Source organism: Macaca thibetana, chromosome 14, assembly GCF_024542745.1.
Source record: "Macaca thibetana thibetana isolate TM-01 chromosome 14, ASM2454274v1, whole genome shotgun sequence".
Classification (NCBI taxonomy): domain Eukaryota; kingdom Metazoa; phylum Chordata; class Mammalia; order Primates; family Cercopithecidae; genus Macaca; species Macaca thibetana.
In genome coordinates this window covers 114174030-114186381 of record NC_065591.1, presented here as the reverse complement: position 1 = coordinate 114186381, position 12352 = coordinate 114174030, and the positions used below count along the sequence as shown (strand labels likewise).

Here is a 12352-nt window from a genome sequence, read left to right as displayed (position 1 = left end):
TCTACCATTCAACATGTTGTCTCTTCAGTCTTATTTTGTTTGCTATCCAGAATCTTTATAGTATAACTAAGACCCATTTGTCTTCTTTTGCTTTTGTTGCCTGTGCTTTTGAGGTCTTATTCATAAATTCTTTGCCTAGACAAATGTCCAGAAGAGTTTTTCCTAGGTTTTCTTCTAGTATTTTTATGGCTACAGGTCTTACAATTAAGTATTTAATCCATTTTGAGTTAATTTTTGTATGTGGTGAGAGAGAGAGGTCCAGTTTCATTCTTTTGCATGTGGCTATCCAATTTTCCTAGAACCATTTGTTGATGAGGGTGTCCTTTCCCCAATATAAGTTCCTGCTGGTTTTGTAGAGAATCAGTTTGCTGTAAATATGTGGCTTTAATATGGGTTTCTTCTGCTTCTTTGGTTTATATGTCTATTTTTATATCAATGCTCTGCTGTTTTGGTTACTATAGCTTTGTAATATATTTTGAAGTCAGGTAATGTGATGCCTCCAGCTTAGGTCCTCACCTTACCCCACCAAGTACTGCTTTGGCTATTCAGGCTTTTTCCTGGTTCCATGTAAATTTTAGATTTTCTTTTCTCCTTTTGTAAAGAATAATGTTATTTTGATAGGGATTACACTGAATCTGAAAATTGTCTTGGACAATATTGTCATTTTAATGATATTAATTCTTCTGATTCATGAGCTTGGGATTTTTTCCATTTGTGTCATCTTTAATTTCTTTCATCAGCATTTTGTAGTTTCCTTTGTAGAGATATTTCATTTCCTTGGTTAAATTTATTCCTAGGTATTTATTTTTTTATAGCCATTGTAAATGGGATTGCTTTTTTGATTTCTTTCTTGACTAGATCATTATTAGTGTATTAAAATGCTACTGATTTTTGTATGTTGATTTATGTCCTGCAAATTTATTGAATTCATTTATAAAACCTAAGAGTCTTTTAGTGGAGTCTGTAAACTTTTCTGGATATAGGATCATATTATTAGTAAAGAAAGACAATTTGACTTCTTCTTTTACAAGTTTGATGCCTTTTGTTTCTTTTGCCTGATTGCTCTGGTTAGGACTTCTAGGGTTAGTTGAATAGGAGTGGTTAGAGTGGGCATCTTTGTCTTGTTCCGGTTCTTAGAGGAAAGGCTAATTTCTCCATTCAGTATGATGTTAGTTATGGGTTTGTTGTATATGGCCTTTATTATTTTGAGGTATGTTTCTTATATACTTAGTTTATTGAGAGTTTTTATCGTTAAAGAATGTGAAATTTTTTCAAATGCTTTTTCTGCACCTATTGAGACAATATTGTGTTTTTTATCTTTCATTTTGTTGATAAGATGTGCTACATTTGTTGATTTGCATATGTTGAAGCATCCTTACATCCCTGGCATAAATCCCACTTGATCATGGTGTATTATCTTGTTGATGTTTTGTTGGATTTGTCTTGCTAGTATTTTGTTGAGGGTTTTTGTGTTTGTTTATCAGATATATTGGCCTTAGTTTTCTTTTTTTGGTTGTGTCTTTGTTTTGGTATCAGGGTTGCACTGGCCTCATAGAATGAGTTAGAATTCTCTCGTCTTTGATTTTTTGGAATAGTTTCAAGATTGGTATTCATTCTTGTTTATACATGTGTTAGAATTTGGTTATGAATCCATCTAGCCCTGAGCTTTTCTTCATTAAGAGGCTTTTTATTCCAGATTCACTCTTTACTGATTGCTCTGTTCAAAATTTCTATTCTTCTTGATTTAATCCTGGTAGACTGTATTTTTCCAAAATTTCTCTGTTTCCTCTAGATTTTCCAGTTTGTCAGTGTACAGTCGTTCATAATAGTCTCTGGATGATCCTTTGTATTTCTTTGGTATCACTTGTAATGTCTTCTTTTTCATTTCTGATTTTATTTATTTGCCTCTTCCTCTTCTTTTCTTGGTTAGTCTAGCTAGCAGTTTATCAGTTTTGATTATTGTTTCAAGGAACCAATTTCTTGTTTTGTTGATCTTTTGCATGTTGTAATATTTCTATTTCATTTAGTTCTGCTCTGATTTTTATTATTTCTTTTCTTCTGCTAATTTTGGGCTTGATTTTATCTTGCTTTTCTAGTTCCTTTAGGTGCATTGTTAAATTGTTAATTTGTAATTTTTCTACTTTTTTGATGTAGGTATTTGTTGCTATAAACTTCCTGGTTAGCACTGCTTTTGCTGTATCCCACAAGTTTTGGTATATTCTGTTTCAGTTTTCATAAATTTTAAAACTTTCATCTTAATTTATTTGTTGACCCAGTGGTCATTCAGGAGCATATTATGTAATTTCTATGTATTTGTATAGTTTCTAGAGTTTCTTTTGGTAATGATTTCTAGTTTTATTCCATTCCATTTTGTTTGGAGAAAATACTTGATATGATTTTAATTTATTTAAATGTGTTGAACCTTATTTTGTAGCCTATCGTATGGTCTATCCTATAGAACATTTCATGTGCTAATTAAAAGAATGTATATTCTGAGGTTGTTGTGTTGAATGTTCTGTAAATGTCTGTAGGGTCCATTTGGTTGTAAGCCCAGTTTAAATCCAATGTTTTTCTGTTGATTTTCTTTCTAGATGATTTATCGGAGAGTGGGGTGTTGAAGTCCCCCACTACTATTGTATTGAAGCACATCTATCTCTTTAGATCTAGTAATATTTGCTTTATGAATGTGGGTACTGCTGTGTTGGCTGAATCTGTATTTAGAATTGCTGTATGCTTTTGTTCAATTGATCCCTTGTTCATTATATAATGACCTTCTTTGTTGTTGTTTTTTTTCTGTTTGTGACTTAAATTCTGTTTTATTTAATACGTGTATAGCTGCTCCTGCTCGCTTTTGGTTTCCATTTACATGGAATAGCTTTCTCCATTCTTTTACTTTCAGTCGATATGTGTCTTTACTGGTAAAGTGAGTTTCTTAAAAGCAACATATAGTTGGAATTTTTAAAAAATCTATTTATCCTCTCTATATTTTTTAAGTGGATAATTTAATTCATTTATGTTCAAGGTTATTATTGATATGTGAGGCTTTGTTCTTGTCATATTGTTCACTGTTTTCTGGTTTACATTTTATTCTTTTCATTTTTTAATTGTTTGTCATAGTTTGGTGGATATCTATAGTGGTACCATTTAAATCATTTTTGTTCTTCCTTTGTGTGATTACTTTACCAGTGAGTTTTATAGTCCTATGTGTTTTCATGATGGTAAATCTCATTCTTTAATGCCCAGGTTGAAGACTCCTGTGAGCATTTCTTGTAGGACTGGCCTAGTGATAATGAATTCCTTTGCCATTTGCTTATCTTGGAAAGACTTTATTTGTTATTCATTTATGAAGGATAATTTTGCAGGACATAGTATTCTTGGTTGATAGTGCTTTTTTTTGTTTTCCCTTCAGCACTTTGAATGTATTGTCTCGTTCTTTTCTGGTCTGTAAGGTTTCTGTTGAGAAATCTGTTGTTAGTTTGATGAGGTTTCCTTTACAGGTGATTAGGTGCTTTTCTCTTACTGTTTTTAAAATTCACTTTTTATCTTTGGCTTTAGACATTCTTACTATAATGTGCCATGGAGAAGACCCTTTTGCATTTTATCTGCCTGGGGCTTGCTGAGCCTCTTGTATTTGGATGTCTAAATCTCTTGATAACTTGGGAAGTTTTCATCTACTATTTTCTTAAATAGGTTTTTCTAGTCCTTTCACTTTCTCTTCACCCTTGGAGATACTGATAATTTGAATATTTAGTCGCTTTATGTTATACCAAACGTCACAAAGGCTTTTTCTCATTCTTTTTTATTCTTTTTCCTTTATTTCTTGTTTGACTGTGTTATTTCAAAAGATTTTCTTTAAATTCTGAGAATCTTTCTTTTGTTTGATCTAGTTTGTTGTTGAGCTTCCAAATGTATTTTGCACTTCCTTCAAGAATACTTCCAGAATTTCCATTAAGTTCTTAAAAAAAAAACTATCTCTTTATTAAATTTCTCATTCATATCCTGAATTGTTGTTCTGATTTATTTGCATTATTTTTTAAGAATTATCTTGCATCTCACTGAACTTCTTTAAAATCAATATCTTGAATTCTTTAATCGGGATTTTGAAAATTTTGTTTATTAAGATCTATTGCTGAAAAGTTATAGTGTTCCTTTGGAGGTATATTTCCTTGCTTTTTCATGTTTCCTATGTTCTTATGATGATATCTATGTATTTGGTGTAGCAGTCACTTCCTCCTATTTTTGAATTTACTTTTGTAGGAGACAACTTTTTCCTGAAGATGTATTTTAGGTGTTGGCTGGGTAGAGCATTTTGGCTTTGATTCTGGGTGCATGCAGTAGTACAGCCTCTGTATGATTTCTTTGGCTATAGGTGGTGTTATTGGTATCTGTGATTTCCTCAGTGAGTTTGGGTGCAGTTATTAGGGAAAACTGTAGTAAAGTTGTGCTGGGGACTGGGATGCAATGTGGGTTAGTCTTCAGGCCCCCGTGGTGACAGTGGTGGGTTGAGAATGCCTATCTTTTTGCCCCAGAATGATGTACACTGGCATCAGTGTTCATGGTTACTGGTCAGCCAATTCATAGGCTTCCAGGTGACTTGCTCAGATTCTAATAGTAGCAGGAGTGATCCAGGCAGATGGGCAGGTTCATGGGTTCCTAGGCAGCCAGTGTGGCATGGGCTATGACAGCAGCAGTGGTGGGACAATTCTCCGGGTCCTGAGCAGTGTGTGTTGATGGCAGTCTCCAGGCCTGCAGGTGGCACTAACTGGTAAGGGCCAGCTGAGGTGGTAGTGGGTAGGAGTTTAGGCCTAACTTCAGGTTGCTAGGAGAGTGTTCAGGAACCTAACGTGGTGAATTGAGTTGGGCAAACCCAAGGATCATGGATTATGTGCTCTATCTCAGGGAAGAGAAACAAACCCACTGGGTAGGCTTGTGCTCAGGTTCCCCAATAACAGCAGGCACCAGCCATGGTGAGAGGGAGTAGGGCAATATTCAGGCCCAGGCAGAGTGCCTGTGTGAAGTGTGGTAGCAGCTGTCCTGAGGCCCTCCAGCTGGAGAGGTTGGGGCTGGTATTGGTGGCCACAGCCTGGGCCAGTGGTTGGGCAATGCATGTCCCTCTCATGCCCCAACTGCAGTGGCACTTGCCCCTTACCCCTGGTGGCTGTAGCCCATGCCTAGCTCATGCCACAGCCCTGGCTGTAGGTAGCCCCTGCCCAACTCACAACTAAGTCCCAGTGGCAGCTCGTACCCTGTTCACATCTCAGTCTCAGTCCTGGTGGTACACGCTTCCCAATACTGACAGCTGCAGCTCATGCCTTGCTTACTTCTTGGGCCTAGCTGTGGGAGTGCTCCCAGCTTGCACCTCAGTCCCAGCAGCAGCAGTCCATGTTTCCCTAATGCTCCGGCAAGCATGGCTGGGCAGCAGGGCAGCATGCATTCTGCCAAAGGCTAGGTTTGAAAATGATGCGTTTCTGTAGCTCCCTAGATCTCAGAAAGGGTGTGGAATGCAAGCTCCGTTTCTGGAGTAGTTCTCTCCCACAATCTCTCAGCAGCTCCCTATGTTGGTTTCAGAAGTTGGGAATGTTAAGTTGCTCTTCCATGGCCAAGAATGCATGAATCCATGGTGAAGTGGGCTGCTAGAAGCCTCTCAACTATCCTTTGTGTTGGAAAGTTACTCTGGCTCCTGCCAATCCTGGCCAAGCAGGCTGCCTCTCTTCTTTCTCCTTCCTTGCTTTTGGTGTTTTCAGTCACTTTTTCTGTTGAATTCCAGAGTTCTCACTTGGATAATGTATTTGAAGGATGATTGTTTACACATTATTTTGGTTCTTCAAAGTGGAGGATGCAAGCACAAAATCCTAATAGTTAGCTATCTTGAAGCCCCTTCTATGCCTTTTGTTTTCCGTTGATCCTTTTATTCTTTGGTACCTTTTCCCTCTTATACTGACTTCTTTTTTGATTAATTTTTTTTGTGGTTCCATTTTACATTCTATCTTTATTATTGGCTTATTAGCTATGCTTCTTTTTCCAGAGGTTTCCTAAGATTTGCCTTAACTTAAATTTATTGAGTGGAATTTTAAATAATATTAAAGTACTTCATGTAGAATGTAAGATTCTTAAAACAATATACTTCCATTTTTTCTTCTGTCCTTTGTGCTTTTGATGTAATACATTTTACTTCTGCAAATGCTATAAACCCCATCACACATTGTCACTCTTTTTATTTTAAAGAGTCAATTATTTTATAAAGAAATTTTTGAAATGATGTTTTAGAGTGTCTTTTATATTGACAGATATACCTAATTATTTTTAGTGTCCTCCATTCCTTCATGTAGAGTCAAATTTCAACCTGGTATTGTTTTCCTTTTGTGCAAAGAAATTCCTTTCTTGTAGTGCAGGTCTGCTGCTGATGGATTAATTCAGCAATGAATGAATTAACTTCAGACAATCTTTGTTTGTCTGAGGAAGTTTTTATTTTGCTGTCATTTATGAAAGATATTTTTATTGGGTATGGAGATAGTTCTTTTCCTTCAGTGCATTAAAGATGCCTCTCCATTATCTTCTCATCTGTATGATTTCTGATAAGGCCTGTTGTCAATTATTTTATCTTTGTTCCTGTATTTGTAATATATCTTTTTACTCTGGCTAACTTTAAGATTTTTCTCTTTTGCACTGGTTTTCAACAGTTGGATTATGACATGTCTTGGTGTAGTTTTGTTTCTTCTACTTTAAAAATACTTTAAGATTTTTAAATTTGTGATTTTATAGCTTCTATCAAATTTGAAAAAACTTTATGTCATTAGTTTTAAAAGTAATTTTTATGTTCATTTTCTTCCTCCCTTCTCTCTATCCTTTTTTAAAACTCCAATTACACATATTTTAGATTGCTTGATATTTTCTCAGTGTACTAATACAATGTTCATATTTTTCCAGTCTTTTTCCTTTCTGTTTCATAGCAATTTCTATGGATATGTTTTTAAGTTCACTAATCTTTTCTTCTGCAGTGTCTAATCTCTTAAACTCATTCAGTAAATTTTTAATCCCATATATATATATTTTTAACTTTAGTTCAACTTGAGTCCTCTTTATGTCTATTTCTCTACTCATGATGACCATGTTTTCCTCTACTGTCTTGACTATATGAAGTATATTCACAATATAGTATAAATATGTATATGTATATATGTATATGTAAATACATATATGTTTATAAATATGTTTATTTATACTATATTATAACTATACATATAAATATATGTAAGTTATTATAAATATATTTATATATAATATATTAATATCAATAATTAATCATTATGATTAATAATAATTTAATAATGATAAATTAATTTAATTATTATCAATACCACTATTATAATATATAACATATTATGTATAATATAAGATATACATAAATTATATATGTTATATAAATATAAATTATATAAAAATGATAATATAATGATATATAAATAATATATTGTATATAATTTATATTATAAATTATAAAAATATATCTATATTTATAAATCAATACTTGTAATATATAAAACATATATTCATATGTATATTAGCTGTTTTAACATCATCGTTTGCTAATTCTGCCATTGGTATCATATGGGTCTGTTTTTACTGATTGTTTTTTCTCCAGTTTATAGGTATATTTCCTGTTTCTTTGCATGCGTAGTCATTTAAGGATTATTTTTAGGCATGGTAAAATATATATGACATAAAATGTACATTTTAATAATTTTTAAGTATACAGTTGAGTAGGGCTAAGTATATTCACATTGTGCAGTAATTGCTAGAACTCTTTTCACCTTTCAAAACTGAAACTGCATAGTTATTAAAAAAAAATTTCCCATTTCCCTTGTACTCCACCTGCTGGCATTCACCCTTCTACTTTCTGTTTTTATAAATTCGACTACTCTAGATACCTCATGTAAGTGGAATTTGTCTTTTCGTGACTGACTTATTTCATTAGCATAACATGCTTAAAGTTCATCCACATTGTAGCATGTGTTAAAATTTTCTTGCTTTTAAAGTCTGAATAGTATTCCATTTTATATATATATTCCACATTTTATCTATTCATCCATCAGTGAACACTTGTTAGGTACTGTGAATAATGCTGCAACAAATATGGGCATAGAACACATATCTAGTCATTTTTTATTGCATGCAAGACATTACTAATTTTACCCTGTTGCATGCTGGATTTTGTTGTATTCCTTTAATAATGGGACTTTTGCTCTAAGATGTGCACAAATGACTTGGCCTATGTTTGATAATATTTTAGGCCTAATTTTTAGTTTTGCTAGGCAGGTTCTAAATAATCTTTTCCTTGGAGCTAATTTGACTCTGGTACTGAAATAACATCCTTTTGAGGATTCTAAATGCCTCATGTATAGGAAGTCTTTTCACTTTCTCTAGTTGGAAAAATAAACTATTCTGAGTACTATGTTTGTTTTAAGAATGATTATGCCTACTGATTTCTGTTCATTCTGTAATTGGCCTTGGGCAATTTTCTCCCTCACAATTCCAAACCAGTACTTAGCCAAAACCTTTAGTATACCTCTGTGCAGATCTTTGAAACCTTCTCTTTATGGTGCTTCTTCCTCTCTATTATTTTGCCTCATAAATTCTAGCAGCCTCAGTGTTTCTGAATTCTGAACTTTGTCTCCCCAGTTTAGCGAACTGCAGCTTGGAAACTCACATTGGGAAGTAAGCTGGGCAATTATACGGCTCACTTTATTCATTTATCTTCTCTTAGTGATCACTAACCAGTTTTATAATTGTTTAAGATTGGAGGGTGTATTTTGTTCCTAGAAGTCTATCATGGCTGTTATCTATTCTTTTTAGGTCTAATTTCTTCCATTCAATATTATATCTGTGAAATTTATTTTTATTGTTACATATATAAGTAGTTTAAAATTTGCTGTGTAGTGTTCCATTGTGTAAATATCCCACAATTTAAAAGACCTTCTATATTTATTTTTTATTTTTAATCAATACATATTTATTGGGCATATGTGATATTTTGATATATGTATACAATGTGTAATGTGATCACATCACAGTGTTTAGGATACTCATCAATTCAAACATTTTTTCATTTCTTTGTGTTGGAAATATTTCAAATCTTTTCTAGCTGTTTTGAAATATACAATAAATTTTTGTTAACTATAGTCACCCTATTGTGTTATTGAATACTAGAACTTATTCATTCTATCTAATTGTGCTTTTTCTGAATCTATTGAGATGATTTTGTGGCTTTTGTCCATACAATGCAAAGTATCACTTTTATTTTTTGCATATGTTGAACACTCCTTACATCCCTGGGATAAATTCCACTTGATCATGTTGAATAATCTTTTAAATGCGTCCTCAATTTATATTTTTATTTTTTCTATTATTGATGGATATTTAGATAATCTCTACTTTTTAGCTACTAAAAGGAAATCCGTTGTGAACATATTTGTACATGTCTTTGGTAGACATAAACCCAGGATTTGTTTTTGAAAAATAATTTCCTAAATCCTTTGGAAGATTGCATTTGTAGCAATAGCTGTTTAATCTATATGCATTTTTACCAATCATGAATTTTCTCTAGAAAGACCTTCGCTTTGTAAATGGTTAATAGGAGTGAAGGGGGTCCATTCATCCAATATCTTCTTGTACAATGTACCAGGAAGACTGTGTACTCTTATAAATGCCAACCTTAAAACTCAAAGATAATGCAAATAAAGACAAGGACTCTTTACTATGTAAATCTCCAGAGACACACACATATCACTACAAGGTAGTGTACATATACTGTATATCCTTGTGGAGACACTACTATATAGAATAGCACGACTTTGGTATAATTAAGATTTTCTATTGAATTGCTACTCTGTACCTTTGTAGCTACTTGTCCTTAAGCAAGTTATGTAATTACTTGTCTTAGTTTTCTCATTTAGAGAATAATATTAGTACAAATCTTACAAGTGTGAAGATTGAATGAGACAGCAGATGTTAAATACCCAGAGTAGTGAATTTTCCTGAGGAATTTGCTAAGTACTTTAAGGAAGGTCAGGACATAAAGCCTGGATGAGAAAGAAAGCATTCTCCCTAAGGGTGTGTGCATGAACAAAGGCATGAAAATGGCCATTTATTTGGCATCTTCCCGAAATGATGTACTGAAAAGTTTGACTAGAGCAGTGAATTTGTAAAAAATAGTAGCTATTGAACAATTTGGGTGGAGAGGCAGGTTGGGACCAAATTTAAACCTGCCAGGTTGAATGATTCAATGTTATCCTGCAAGGGAGTAATTTTCTTGTGCAGGCAAAGAAAGAATGCAAAAATGTTTGAGGGAAAGGCAGCTTGGCTATGCTGAAAAGTTTGAAGGGGGAGGAGACAAGAGGCACAGAAAATCTGTGGTTTTCATGGGTGAGTAGACTCTGTGGGATACTGTCGCACTTTCCAAAAGAAGATTCTATCGAACCAGTCAGGCAGACCTGTTCACTGTGCTCTTGTTGGTCCCCTGCTTTCGGTGATTTCCTTCCCTTTTCTCTCTGCCAACTCATGTTCCAATCTTCCTTCAGAACCTGGCTCAAGGTTCATCTCCACCAGGAGGCCTACTTGGTGTCTGGTCTATAACTGATTTTTAATCTGGGTCAATGATCTGTTAAAGAAAAATAGTCCCCCATTCTGACCTAGAGAAGTGACTGCTGAGAGATATGCCAAGTTTTGTAGACAGTGTTGAAAAACCACACCAATAGGGGTCAGATCAGCCACTCTCCAAAAGAAATCAGAGACTGAATCTGCTGGAAATAAAATCAACCCTTCCTCATTATGTTTTCCTCTTTGTGTACTTTTCCTGGGTTGATGCCCAGGTCTGGGAAGAGGAGAATGGATACAGCTCGGAGTGGGTTAGCTCTGAGTTCTTAGCATCTGTGTTCTTGGATCCCACAGCCTTTGGAGCAAGAGGTGGTCAGGTCAGACTGGTTATAAGATTTTTAATTAATGCACAGATTATGTCCAGTGTACAGGTCTATATACAATAGAAAACTTTGCATCACATTAATTTATAAAAATTATGAGACTGCTCTTAGCTTTGTGCTTATTTTGTGATTGCAGAGTAAAATAATTAGCTCTTTAACAGTTTTTAAGTTTGCAATTGGTTCAAATAACTTATTCAGTTCATTTCATGGTCATTTTGGTCAGTTTTCTTTCTATCAGTTTTATTTTATCATTTACATAAAACAAAATTAATTCTTTTTAAGGATATGGTTCAATGAGCTTCGATGAGTGTGTACAGTCACAAAACCACTGTCAGTGTCATTTTCATTATTCTTAAAACTTCCTTTATTCTCCTTTGCAGTAAATATCCTGCTTTAATTCCTATCCTCAGTCAATGATCTGATTTTTGCAACTATAGTTTTGTTTTTTTCCAGAATGCTATGTAAATCAAATCTGGTTTCTTTCATTTAGCCTGATGCTTTTGAGATTTGTCCCTGTTTCATTTATCAGTAATTTGTTTCTTTTTATTACTGAGTGGTATTCCACTGTAGGGATGTACAATAATTTATTAATTCACTAGTTGACGCATATTTGAGTCATTTCCAATTTTTGCTAAGAATAAAGTTTCTATAAACATTTGCATACAGGTCATTTTTTTTTTTTTTTTTTTTTTGAGACAGAGTCTCGCTCTGTCGGCCAGGCTGGAGTGCAGTGGCATGATCTCTGCTCACTGCAACCTCCGTCTCCCAGGCTCAAGCAATTCTTCTGCCTCAGCCTCCCGAGTACCTGGGATTACAGGTTTGTGCCACCACGCCCGGCTAATTTTTGTATTTTTAGTAGAAACGGGGTTTCACCATGTTGGCCAGGCTGTTCTCGAACTCCTGATCTCAGGTAATCCACCCGTCTCAGCCTCCCAAAGTGCTGGGATTACAGGTGTGAACCACGGCGCCCAGCTGCATGCAGGTCTTTACATGGATATATATTTTCATTTCTCTACAGTCCCAGGAATGGGACTGCTGGGTCATGTGGTAAGTGTATGTTTAACTTCATCAGAAACTGCCACACTGTTACCCAAAGCAGCTGTGCCATTTTGCATTCTCACCAGCAAAGCATAAAACTTCCAATTTCTCTGTATCTTTACCACTACTTGGTATTGTCAGTCTTTTAAATTTTAGCTGTGTAGGCCGGGCACGGTGGCTCATGCCTGTAACCCCAGCACTTTGGGAGACCGAGGCGTGTGGATCACCTGAGGTCAGGAGTTTGAGACCAGCCTGGCCAACATGGCGAAACCTCTTCTCTACTAAACATACAAAAATTAGCCAGGCATGGTGGTGCACGTCTGTAATCTCAGCTACTC

The 12352-nt window shown here is 34.7% G+C and overlaps 1 long non-coding RNA gene across 1 annotated transcript in view; it reads left to right on the top strand.

Annotated features, from left to right (window-relative positions):
* Window positions 1-12352, top strand: part of LOC126934844 (uncharacterized) — a 471590-nt gene that overhangs the window by 142182 nt on the left and 317056 nt on the right. The gene's annotated exons all lie outside the window — the stretch shown is intronic.